Source organism: Natator depressus, chromosome 1 (genome assembly GCF_965152275.1).
Source record: "Natator depressus isolate rNatDep1 chromosome 1, rNatDep2.hap1, whole genome shotgun sequence".
Classification (NCBI taxonomy): Eukaryota; Metazoa; Chordata; order Testudines; family Cheloniidae; genus Natator; species Natator depressus.
Window position 1 is genome coordinate 16,083,876 of NC_134234.1, and position 13,996 is coordinate 16,097,871.

Here is a 13,996-nt window from a genome sequence, read left to right on the forward strand (position 1 = left end):
ACTGGAGACAGAAAGCAATTAGGGCACCTGGAGGGTGGGCCAGGCCCAGTGGGGAGGAGCTGGAGTGGCAGTGCTAATAAAGGAAGGATTTCGGGGAAGTAGAAGGGAGGCGGAAGGTCTGGAGGAGAGTGAGTCTTGGGATCTTCTCCCAAGAAGGGAGCTTCTGGCAGAGGCTCAAAGGTTCACTGGGAAGCCAAGGAGTGGAGTAAGCTCCTGTGGTAAGCCCTGGCAAAAGGGCTAGATGCCAGAGAGGCAGTTCAGGCTTCTGGGATGGGGTGGAACAGAGAGTCTGGGGGAGAAGCAGACAAGGAGCCGGACCTCCAGGGACAAAGCTCTGGGAGGCGTTGCCCTGAACAAGACGAGGAAAGAGCTCAGAGTAAAAGTTGGGCCTGCATCCCCTGCCAGCCTCCAAGGAAGGTGATATGAAAACCCCCTGACAGAAGGGCTGTACGGGCCATTGAGCTCAGCGTCAGGGCAATAACCTGGTATAAGGTAACTGGACTACTGTTTTGTGGGACATTGTGACCCTGAAAGAGGTGGGCCTAAAGTGTTCTGGCTGGAGAGCAGAGTCTTGGGAAGTAGCAGATCACCGCTGGGCTGGAGCAGCTGTCAGAAAGAGGTGCCAGAGGGAAGGACCCTGAACACACCACACCATGAAGGGGTGTGCTGGCTGATGAGTCTCTCTTCAACAGAGCAACTCTCAACCGTTTGAACATACTAGGTTAGACCAATGGTCCATCTAGTCCAGTATCCTGTCTTCCAACAGCCACCAATGCCAGGTGCCCCAGAGGGAATGAACAGAACAGGTAATCATCAAGTGATCCATCCCCTGCTGCCCACTCCCAGCCTCTGGCAAACAGAGGCTAGGAACACCATCCCTCTCCATCCTGGCTGATAGCCATTGATGGACCTATCCTCCATGAATGTATCTAGTTCTTTTTTGAACCCTGTTATAGTCTTGGACTTCACAATATCCTCTGGCAAAGAATTCCACAAGTTGACTCTGGAAGGGAGCATTTCATGAAGAAGTATTTCTTTTGTTTTTAAACCCACCTATTAATTTCATTGGGTGACCACTAATTCTTGTGTTATGTGAAGGAGTAAATGCCACTTTCCTATTCATTTTCTCCACACCAGTCATGATTTTATAGACCTCTATCGTATTCCCCCTCAGTCATCTCTTCTAAGATGAACAGTCCTAGTCTTTTTAATCTCTCCTATTATGGAAGCTGTTCCATACCCCTCATCATTTTTGTGGCCCTTTTTTTGTACCTTTTCCAATTCAGACAGGGGAGTGCTGGACAGCAAGCCACCCTTGAGCAGAGCACCTCATAATTGCTGGATGTATTTATCCTCATTATGCCCCTGTGGGATGGGGAAGTACAATTACATTTAGTCAGAAATTTCAGTGGACAGGTTTCAGCCAACCTTAATATTTGATCTAACCTGGAAAGCTTCCAAACCAAGTTTGCTGGAAGAAGGCTCAGCCAAGCCTGCTAATGAACGGTGGTAGTTGATTTCCCAGTTAAGGCGAGAGAGGAAGATAGCAGGGGAGCACTGGAAAGAGAAGTGCTGTAGTCACTGCTAATGCAACCACCATGTTTTAATCTTTGCTATCACCAGCTGACACACACAATCTAAGGGAGAGAGATGGCGTTTGTGCGATGAAGATGTGCTATGGCAGTGACCAGGCTGGAGGAGTTACATGACACTGTTTACGTAACGTATGTACATTTCCTCTTAAAGTGCCTCCATGAGGCGGTAGAAACTTGGCGTACTTTAATCTCAACTACTGCCAGAAAATAAACCTAGTTACCCACTGTACATTGCAGTTGAAGTTGGTTATTCAGTGAAAGTGGCTATAAACTTGTAAAACCTTTTATTGTCTGTTCAGACCCACAGTGGGGGGGGGGGGGCAAAAGGGGCAATTGCCCAGGGGCTCGGGCACTAAAGTTTTGCATTGTTTTGTTTTTGAGTGCAGTTATGTAACAAACAAAACTACATTTGTAAGTTGCACTTTCACAATAAAGGGATTGCACTACAATACTTGTATGAGGTGAATTGAAAAATACCATTTCTTTTATCATTTTTACAGTGCAAATATTTGTAATAAAAATAATATAAAGTGAGCACTCTACACTTGGTATTCTGTGTTGTAATTGAAATCAATATATTTGAAAATGTAGAAAAACATCCAAAAATATTTAATACATTTCAAGTGGTATTCTATTGTTGAACAGTGTGGTTAATCGTGATTAAGTTTTTTAATCGCAATTAATTTTGAGTTAATCATGTGAGTTAACTGCGATTAATCAACAGCCGTAGTAGTATTTACATTCAGAATAAGGAGCGAGTCGCCAGGGCAGGCCAACGGGGACAATCCGTCCAAACCCAGGTCAAATGAGGTTAGAGGAAAAAATACAATAGTTTATGCTGCTTTCTCTTCCCGTTTTACTTTCACACATCTCTGCAACTTTCCGTTTCCACGTACAAGCACAAGTCCCCACCTTCCATGAGAATAGCTATGCTTGCAGTATTTCCAGTGCCACCGAAATGAGGAAGCTTCAAAAGTCTCTCAGAAAAGCCTGCTGCCAGACAACTTCCACGCCAATGTGATTTAGGAAGTACCTTATCTTCTCCCAGCCCTCGAACATGACTGCTGACCTCTCTGAAAACATCCACCCAATGGGCAGCGGCAGTCAAAAATGAACAGAATGTTGGGAATCGTTACAAAAGGGATAGATAATGAGACAGAAAATATCACCTTGCCTCTCTATAAATCCATGGCACGCCCACATCTTGAATTCTGTGTGCAGATGCGGTTACTCCATCTCAAAAAAGAAAGATATATTGGAATTGCAAAACGTTCATAAAAGGGCAACAAAAATTATTAGGGGTATGGAACAGCTTCCATATGAGGAGAGATTAATGAGACTGGGACTTTTCAGCTTGGAAAAGAGACGACTAAGGGGGGATATGATAGAGGTCTATAAAATCATGACTGGTGTGGAGAAAGTAAATAAGGAAGTGTTATTTACTCGTTCTCATGACACAATAACTAGGGATCACCAAATGAACTTAATAGGCAGCAGGTTTAAAATAAACAAAAGGAATTATGGAACCTTTGTCAGAGGATGTTGTGAAGGCCAAGACTATAACAGGGCTCAAAAAAGAACTAGATAAGTTCATGGAGGATAGTTCCATCAATGGTTATTAGTCAGGATGGGCAGGGATGGGGTCCCTAACCTCTGTCTGTCAGAAGCTGGGAGTGGGCGACAGGGCATGGATCACTTGATGCTTACCTGTTCTGTTCATTTCCTCTGGGGCACCTGGCATTGGCCACTGTCGGAAGATAGGATATTGGTCTAGATGGACTTTTGGACATTGGGCAGTATGGCCGTTCTTACGTTCTCAACCCTTCTGGAGCCAGGCTGAAAAAGCCTTTCAGTGGAATGGATCCAGGTGCTGTAGACACACCAGACATGATCACGGTATAAGGGCCAATCAGACTCCCTCAGTCGGAGAGCAGGTCTGACCTCTTGCTGTGACATGCAACAAGTATACTTAAACTGTCCATTACACACTACATTCCAAGCCTAAATGTTCTAGAGCACTGGAGTGGATCCAGACTAAAGCTAGATTAGATTTAGATCCTTGGAATGAGGTATGTTTGCCCATCAGGCCTTGCAGGTGCCAGACATTGGACCTGTTTAAAATCCATTAATAGGTTAGGAGTCTGACTCAAAGGGCAGCTCTTTACCACAGCAAATAATTTTGTTCTGAAGACATGAAAGATTGGCTACCACCTGCGCGTGCCTAAGAGCATAGGCGCCAACTTCCAGATTTCCTGGGGGGTGCTTGACCCCCCTGCTCTCTCCTAGGCCCCTTCCCCCAATGCCCCAGCCCTGCCCCACCTCTTCCCACCCATGTTCTGCCCCCTCCCCTGAGGGTGCCCCATATACAACTGGTGCCTCCCCATAGCGGAAGGGGCACCCCCTGCCCAACCCAGGGCCACCATGCTCTCCATGCCCCATGTTACCTGTCAGGGGGAGGGGGTGCATTATTCTCCTGCTGCACCTGGCCCCCACCCCACCCCCCAGCACATTCTGCCGCTCTCCCTGGTGGGCAGGAGCCTGGGCAGGGAGCAGCTTTTAATGCTGACCCCTCCTGGTCACTGCTTTGCAGAGCTGCCTGGCGGCTGCCTGAGGCAGCCTGGCTGGGGATGAGGCCATTCCATACCCCTAATAATTTTTGTTGCCCTTTTATGAACATTTTGCAATTCCAATATCTTTTTTTTTTTTTTTTGAGATGGAGCGACCGCATCTGCATGTAGAATTCAAGATGTGGGCATGCCATGGATTTATAGAGAGGCAAGGTGATATTTTCTGTCTCATTATCTATCCCTTTTGTAACGATTCCCGACTTTCTGTTTGCTTTTTTGACTGCTGCTGCCCATTGGGTGGATGTTTTCAGAGAGGCCAGCAGTCATGTGCGAGGGCTGGGAGAAGATAAGGTACTTCCTAAATCACATTGGCGTGGAAGTTGTCTGGCAGCAGGCTTTTCTGAGAGACTTTTGAAGCTTCCTCATTTCGGTGGCACTGGAAATACTGCAAGCATAGCTATTCTCATGGAAGGTGGGGACTTGTGCTTGTACGTGGAAACGGAAAGTTGCAGAGATGTGTGAAAGTAAAACGGGAAGAGAAAGCAGCATAAATATTGTATTTTTTCCTCTATCCTCCAGTAAAAACTTCATTTGACCTGGGTTTGGACAGATTGTCCTCATTGGCCTGCCCTGCCGACTGGCTCCTTATTCTGAAGGTAAATACTACTACGGCTGTTGATTAATCGCAGTTAACTCACATGATTAACTCAAAATTAAGCATGATTAATCACACTGTTCAACAATAGATACCAATTGAAATGTATTAAATATTTTGGATGGTTTTTCTACGTTTTCAAATATATTGATTTCAATTGCAACACAGAATACCGAGTGTACAGTGCTCACTTTATAATATTTTTAATTACAAATATTTGCACTGTAAAAATGATAAACAAAAGAAATAGTATTTTTCAGTTCACCTCATACAAGAATCATAATGCAATCTCTTTTTTGTGAAAGTGCAACTTACAAATGTAGGGGTTTTTTTTGGTTAAATACCTGCACTCAAAAAGAAAACAATGCAAAACTTTAGAGCCTTCAAGTCCACTCAGTCCTACTTCTTGTTCAGCCTATTGCTAAGACAAACAGGTTTGTTTACATTTATGGGAGATAATGCTGCCCACTTCTTATTTACAGTGTCACCAGAAAGTGAGAACCGGCATTCGCATGGGGCTTTTGTAGCCGGCATTGCAAGGTATTTGCATGCCAGATACGTAAAATATTCATATGCCCCTTCATGCTTTGGCCACCATTTCAGAAGACATGCTTCCATGCTGATGATGCTCGATTAAAAAAAAATGTTAATTAAATTTGTGACTGAACTTATCCCCAGCTCTGTTTTACTCGCATTCTGCCATATATTTCATGTTATAGCCGTCTCTCATGATGACCCAGCACATGTTGTTCGTTTTAAGAACACTTTCACTGCAGATTTGACAAAACGCAAAGGTACCAATGTGAGATTTCTAAAGATAGCTACAGCACTTGACCCAAGGTTTAAGAATCTGAAGTGCCTTCCAAAAGCTGAGAGGGACGGGGTGTGGAGCATGCTTTCAGAAGTCTTAAAAGAGCAACACTCCGATGCAGGAACTACAGAACTCGAACCACCAAAAAAGAAAATCAACCTTCTGCTGGTGTCATCTGACTCAGATGATGAAAATGAACGTGCATCAGTCCGCACTGCTTTGGATTGTTATCAAGCAGAACCCATCATCAGCATGGACACCTTCTCTGGAATGGTGGTTGAAGCATGAAGGGACATATGAATCTTTAGCGTATCTGGAATGTAAATATCTTGCGATGCCGGCTACAACAGTGCCATGCGAACACCTGTTCTCACTTTCAGGTGACACTGTGAATAGGAAGCGGGCAGCATTATCTCCTGCAAATGTAAACAAACTTGTTTGAGCGACTGGCTGAACAAGAAATAGGACATGTAGGCTATAAAGTTTTACATTGTTTTATTTCTGAATGCAGGTTTTTTGGTACATAATTCTACATTTGTAACTTCAACTTTCATGATCGAGATTCCACTACAGTACTTGTATTAGGTGAATTGAAAAATACTATTTTGTTTTTTACAGTGCAAGTATTTGTAATAAAAAATAAAGTGAGTACTGTACACTCTATTCTGTGTTGTAGTTGAAATATATATATGAAAACGTAGAAAGCATCCAAAAATATTTAAATAAATGGTGTTCTGTTTAACAGTGTGATTAATCTTTTTTTTTTTTTTAATCGCTTGACAGCCCTAAATAATACCAGTTGAGCACTGAGGACTATGTGGGCCCAATCCTGTTACGCCATTCGTCATATGCAGGATCAGTCCACACAGAAGTGTAATTAATAAATCTTATGCAGTTGAAATCGATTCTGCATGTCAAGTCAGATCTCTGTGTCCAGAGGAGTGGAGTGTTGGCTGTTGAACCTTTCCCTTCCCTCAGGGTGATTTCTGAGGGGTTATTCACAGGAACGGAGAATCCTGTTTCCTCTCTACCAGAAGGAGGAAATGGACCGAGGGACTCAGTATCAAATTCCCCCTTGGCCCTTGCTACATAGTGCATGCTGATCTCTGTGACTGTGCCAAAGAAACTCACAACCATGTGCATTGCACAAAGGAAACAAACTGCCTTCCCCATAAGAAAATGAGGATGATCTTGTGCTTAAGGTACTGCACTGAGACTCAGGTGTACAGGATTCAATTTCTGACTCTGCCATAGACTTACTGTGTGACTTTGGGCAAATCACTTAGTCTCTGTGTGGCTCCCTTCCACTTCTGTGAGGATAAATCAGTTTGTGAGGTGCTCAACTGCTCTACTGATGGGGCCACGTAAGTACCTGGAGAAGAAATCCACAGGACTGGTTGTTTATGCCAGGCCGTCAACAAAAATCTCTTCTGACACATTCTGATCTGTGCAGCAGACTAGTTAAGAAATGTGTGTTCTAAGGAATTTGGTGTAAATGATGAATGTGTCTGTGTTGCATTATCTGATGGCAGAAGCTGCCAGTCCGCAAACGCTTTGAAAAGTGCCTCTTTCTTTTACTAAATATCAGTGCTAAATGTATATAAAGTGAAGAAAGGCTAGTGGGCGCTAGGGAGGAAGGCTGCCACAGTGGTTAAAGGCACCGTTCAGGGTGCAGCAGACCTGGGTTCAATTCCCTCTTCCACCATGGACTTTGTGTGACCTTGGGCAAGTCACTTAGGTCTGGTCGACGCTGCAGAACTGTATCAATATAACTGTGATGCTCAGTAACAGGTGACCTATACTGACCCTAACCCCTCTGGTGTAGACTGTTATGTCGGCAGGGGAGCTTCTCCTGCCAACATAGCTACTGCCTCTCGGGAAAGTGGATTAACTGGGCCAAGGAGAGTGCTCTCTCCCATTGGCTTAGAGCGTCTTCATTAAAGCGTGACAGCAGCGCAGCTGCACTGATGCGGCATTTTAAGCATAGGTGTGCCATTAGTCTTGCTGTACCACAGTTCCCCATCTGTCGGGTGGGCATAACGGCACTGCCCTACCTCCCAGGGGCATGGTGAGGAGACACACACCACACAGTTGTCAAGCATTCAGATACTATAGACAAGGGGGCCACATCACTACTTAGATAGAAGAATCCAAGTGTCCACAGAACTGAATCTCCTGTTGACAAGCCTGTTCGATAAGACGTTGTATACTGTAGTGTATTTAGAGAGAGATTCTGGAGCCAGCCCTGTTAAATGGATGCCAGCACTGTTTTGTCTTCATTTTTTACTGCATTAAGAAGCAAAGCCAACTCTAGTCTGAAGCGGGTACATGAACACAACTACTGCATTATGAACGGCCTTGTTAAGAGGTGAACAAATTTTAGAGCAAAGTTCCAGGATTTATGCAACTGGACGAAGGAAGGGGGTGTGCCGGTGTCTCTGTATGCTGGATCAGTGGTTTATTTGTGAGCGGCAGAAGTCGAGATGAATTCTTCCCCTTCCCCTCTATACTCTGTTCCAAGGCTCGAAGCATTCAGCAACCTGTATATCTTAGGAAATTTTTGATTATCTTCTTTCTGTGGATTGCATGATCAGTTCCTAAATTCACCACAGCAGGGTGAATTTTGCTTCCCATCTGCAGCTTTATGACCTTAACTGGGTTGTGTTCTCCCCTCTTCCCTACCCCCGCAATCTGCTGGGAGTTGAACAGATTAATTACTGGTAATGAATCTATGTGCTGCAGATGACTGATCCAATTGCTGGATAAACGTCACCCACCAGAAGAGCTGGGACAGACTCTCTACATCCAGGCCTTCAACCACATGATCTGAGCTCTTTAGCTTGTATAAAGAATAAGTCCCTTAGCCTCTCTGGGTATGTCTACAGAGTAACTGCGAGAGTGATTCCCAGCTTGTGCAGACATACAGGTGCTGGCTCTGCTCAAGTCAGTGGGCTAAAAATAGCAGCATGGCAACGACAGCATGGGCAGTGGCTTGGGCTAGCCACCTAAATCCATACCAGGGGATTGGGTGGGACTGTACTCCGCCAGCAAGCCCAAGCAGCCACCTGTACTGCTGCAGCCATAAGGCTATTTTTTGCACACTGGCTCAAACGGAGCTAGCATGTGTATGTCTACCTGAGCTGGGAATCATCTTCCCAGCCGCTGTGTCGAGGTACCTTCTGTAGGCCTGCCAATAGAGGGTGAGCTGATCGCACACAAAACCAGAACGTTTATTATCAAGGCCCCATGTACCTGCAGCAAGGTCTCTGGATGCTGCAGCACTCCAGTGCAGAAGGCTGGGGATTCTGTGGAGGTTTCTGTTGGATATTCAATGCGGAATTTTGTAGTGACCGTACATACCTGCCTTGCAGAAGTTTTCAGGGGAGAGTTTGACAGCTGGGACTTTTGATACAGAGGAGGCAGCCTGAGACTCTGGGGATAAGCACATTTAATGGGATGTTTCTGCTAAATTGAACTAACCTGCCTAAACCCCCTGTCCAATCCCCCAGAATGATGTGATTCCCCCCAGAGGTAATGAGCACTCACTGTTGGCACAAGCAGTCCTTCGTGGTTCCTGTAACTGACAGCACGGTTCGAATCGGTCTGGGTCATGCCAGCTCAGCACTCTTTGAGGCGGCCATCTTGTTATCTTCGGAGCCCAGCAGAGCATCCACAATTGTAGCTTGAGCATCTGCCCGAGGCGGAGGCCCCCCGGAAGACCAGGAAGGAGGGCACCGATGCCGAACCTTCTGCTTTGCCCACGAGTGCGTCCCATCCACTGGTGTCAGCCGAGAAAGACGTGGCAGCACAGGAGGGTAGTGTCTCCCCTCCGAGACCCTTGAGGAAGCCTCTTCTGTCCTGACGCTACCCGAAGCCCCCGTAAACCCCGAGGCAACCGTTGTGGCAGGTGACGGCGGGGAGAACCCCGGGGCGGCGGAAAGTGTCCTCTCCTCCATGTTTGAGGAGATCGAGGCCTTAGATCTGACCCCGGTCGCCCAGGGGGAGGACGACCTTTTGCCAGCAAATCTCGATCTGGGCGCCCTCACTGCATCCCTCTTTTCCCCATGCTCCCTCCCCTTAACTGCTGCTTCCGCTCCCACCTCCGAGGAGCCCCTGGACTCCTCCACCAACCCAGCTGCTGATGGCACCCCGCTGACAACCACCGAGCCTGCTCAGGTGACAGCCGGTGCCACGTGGTCAGGGCACGAGTCGCCGGGGCACCCCCCGTTGGTGCGGAGCAATCGACTTCCTTCCTGGGCGGGGGCCCTACAGAAGATAATCCACCTCCTGATGCTGTGGCCGCTAAATCCACCACAGAGCGTGCGCCCAGTGTCACTGAGAGCTCCCTCCCCACCCCCTTGAGCCTGATCGGGAGGCACCACCATCTAGCTGCTTGCCTCCCGAAACCCAGAACCTCGCCCCTGCCCCTGCCCCTGCCCCTACCCCTATCCAGTTTACCTCCTGCAATGTCATTGCTGCCCCCGGGGCTGTTTCCTTCCCTTTCCCAACTGATGACCCCCAGGGAGCGGCCTTTGTGTTCTCCTGCCCCGACCCATTAGGAGCTGCTATTTTCCCTCCACCGCCCCTATCGCCCCAGAGCTTGGGGCGGACCTAGAAACTCCAGCCCATCAGGCACCCCGTCGGGGGTCCGCACTCTGCTTGTCCATTTTAGTGGACCACAGGGCTGCACCAAGGGCCCCGCCGGGGAACAACCGGGAAACCGTAACCCCACCCCGCCCATGAGCTGCGAGGAGAGCTGCGGAAGTTTTTAGAGGATGTCCGTGGCTCCCGCAACAAGGTACAGCTTGCTCTCCAGCGATGGGGGGACTTTTCTCAAATCCTCCGGGCCACAAGGGCCCTCATGGGGGAAGGTAAAGGGACGGGGAAGCAGGATGCCGTGGCCTACTGGTGGGTCCGCGTCTTCCATGAACAATTACTCACCTGCGGGATGTGTCATGGACTGCTGCGCGGCCCGCTGGGAGATGTGAGCTTCCCTGCCAGTGAGGACCCCCCCGACCCTCCCCATGACACCTCTCACCATTGCAACGTTGAACACCCGGGGTTGTAGGATGGCTCTCCGCAGGTCCCAGGTGCTCTCCTTCCTTCGGGAGGGAGGGTACTCTGTGGTTTTCCTGCAGGAGACCCATACGGACCCAACCGCCGAAGACAGTTGACGGCTGGAGTGGGGGGACAGGGTCTACCTTAGCCATGCCACAGTTCGACAGGCTGGAGTGGCGACCCTGTTCTCCCCCAACCTACGGCCCGAGGTGCTAGGGGTCGCCGAGGCCATGCCGGGTCGCCTGCTGCATCTCCGGGTCCGTATGGAGGGGCTCGTGATTAACCTCGTTAACGTCTATGCCCCGACATCGGGCCTGGAGCGGCTGCAATTCTACCAGCGGGCATCCGCCTTCTTCGGCACCTTAGATTCTCACGAGTTCCTGGTCCTGGGAGGGGACTTCAATACCACTCTCGAGGAACAGGACCGCTCAGGGACCAAGCAGAGCCCGGCGGCCGCGGACGCCCTCTGGGAGATAGTCGAACATCACTCCCTAGAGGACATCTGGCGCGACCACCACCTGGATGACACTTCCACGTTCACCTTTGTCCAGGTGGAAGCCCATCGGTCGAGCCACTCCCGGTTGCACCGCATTTATTTATCACACTTCCATCTCTCACGAGCCCACTCCTCCAGCATTCGGCTGGCCCCATTTTCTGACCATCATCTAGCCGCCATGACAGCCTCCCTCTGTGCGGAGAGGCCGGGGCCGGCCTACTGGCATTTTAACAACAGCCTGTTGGAGGATGAGGGCTTCGTGATGTCCTTCTGGGAATTCTGGCTGGCCTGGTGAGGGCAGCGGCATGCCTTTCTCTCGGCACGGCGATGGTGGGGAAGGTGCGCGCCAGGCTTTTCTGCTGCGACTACACCCAGGGCACCAGCCGATGGAGAAATGCGGTGATAGATCAGTTGGAACGGGAGGTCTTAGAGCTGGAGAGGCATCTGGCTGCCAGCCCCGAGGACCTGCTCCTCTGCGGAGCGTGCCGGGAGGAGCTCCGGGCCCTTGAACACCATCGGGCCCGGGGTGCCTTTGTTCGATCCCGCATCCACCTCCTTCGGGAGATGGATCGCGGCTCCCGCTTCTTCTATGCCCTGGAGAAAACGAGGGGGGCCAAGAAACACGTCACCTGCTTCCTGGCAGAAGATGGCACCCCCCTCACGGAACCGGTGGAGATGTGCGGGAGGGCCCGAGCCTTCTACGCAAGTCTTTTCTCCCCGGATCCAACTGACCCTGGTGCTTGCAGAGTGCTCTGGGAGGAGCTCCCTACAGTCAGCGTGAGCGACCGAGACCGGCTAGATTTGCCTCTCACTCTGACCGAGTTCTCGGAAGTCCTCCATCGTATGCCCACTAATAAGTCTCCAGGCATGGACGGGCTGACCGTGGAGTTCTACTGCGTGGTTTGGGATGTCCTCAGCCCAGACCTAGTCACCGTCTGGGCCAAGTCTCTGCAGAGCGGGGTCCCCCCTCTTTCGTGCAGGCGAGCTGTGGTCGCCTTACTGCCGAAGAAGGGGGACCTCCACGATTTACGAAATTGGCGTCCTGTCTCGCTCCTCAGCACGGACCACAAAATCGTAGCGAAAGCAATCTCGCTGTGGCTAGGGTCTGTGCTGGCGGACGTGATCCGACCAGACCAGACCTACACCGTCCCGGACCGCAGTATCTTTGATAACCTATTTCTGGTTCGGGACCTTTTGGAACTCGGGCGTAGAGACGGTCTGTCGTTCGCCCTCCTGTCCCTAGATCAGGAGAAGGCGTTCGATAGGGTGAACCACGGTTACCTCCTGAACACTCTGTGAGCGTTTGGCTTTGGACCCCAGTTTGTGGGTTTTCTCCGGGTGCTGTACGCCTCTGCAGAGTGTCTGGTTAAGCTCAACTGGACCCTGACCGAACCGGTCAGCTTCGGGTGAGGAGTACGGCAGGGGTGCCCCCTCTCGGGCCAGCTGTACGCTCTGGCGATCGAGCCCTTCCTCTGCCTCCTCCGCAGGAGGCTGACAGGGTTGGTGCTGCGGGAGCTGGAGCTGCGGCTGGTCCTGTCGGCGTATGCCGATGACATGCTCCTCGTGGTCCAGGACTCGGGCGACTTAGCGTGGGTGGAGGCAGGCCATCTATTCGGCAGCCTCCTCTGCCCGGGTCAACTGGGTCAAGAGCTCTGGCTTGGTGATAGGAGACTGGTGGCAGGCGAGCTCCCTCCGACCCGCGCTTCAGACCATCCGGTGGAGCGCGGGTCCGCTGCTCTACCTCGGTGTTTACCTTTCTGCCACGCATCCCTCTCTGCCGGAGAACTGGGAAAATTTAGAGGGCGAGGTCATAGAGCGGCTCCGGAAACGGACAGGACTACTCCGATGTCTCTCCCTTCGTGGAAGAGCGCTGGTACTTAATCAACTAGTCCTGTCCAAGCTCTGGTACCAGCTCAACACCCTGGTCCTGGCCCCAGGTTTCCTGACCAACCTCCGGACATCGATTCTGGGGTTCTTTTGGCCAGGAATGCACTGGGCCCCTGTAGGGGTTCTTCATCTACCCCTGAAGGAAAGAGGACAGGGCCTGAAGTGTCTGCACACTCAGGTCTGCGTCTTCCGCCTCCAGGCCCTACAGAGGCTCCTTTATGGTGCAGGCAGTTCGGCGTGGAGCATACTGGCGCACGCCATCCTGCACCGCATCCGAGGGCTCCGATATGACCGGCAGCTCTTTTATCTCTGTCCGGGAGGTCTTCCGCGAGACTTCTCCGGGCTGCCGGTCTTCTACCAGGACCTCCTCCAGACTTGGAAATGGTTTTTAATGACCAGGTCCGTGGCGGCCACGGAGGGGGCAGATCTCCTCGTGGAGCCCCTGCTACACAACCCCCAGCTCCATGTGCAGGTGGCAGAGTCCCGCTCGGTGCGCCAGAGCTTGATCCTGGCAGAAGTCACGAGAGTCGGAGACCTCCTGGACTACGACTGGGGAAACTGGCTGGATCCCCTGATGCTCACTCGGCGCATGGGGCTCCCCAGACCTCGTACCCCCCGGCGCGTACTTCAGGAGGTGAAGGCCGCCTTGACGCCCGCTGCTAGAGCTTACCTCGATCGGGTCCTGCTCAAGGGCACGCCCCGCCCACCCTCTACCCCAGGCCTGCCGGACCTTTTAATTGGACTCCTGCCCCGTAGACCCAATCGACCCCCTCACCCCTTTACGGCGAGCCAGCTGCATGAACTGTAGCCGGTATGCTTCCAAACCGTGCCAAGGAAACATCTATACACGCTCATGCTCCACACCCTTCACGCCCTCACCCTAGTGTCCCACCCCGACACAAAGTGGCGAAACCTTCTGCCACCTTT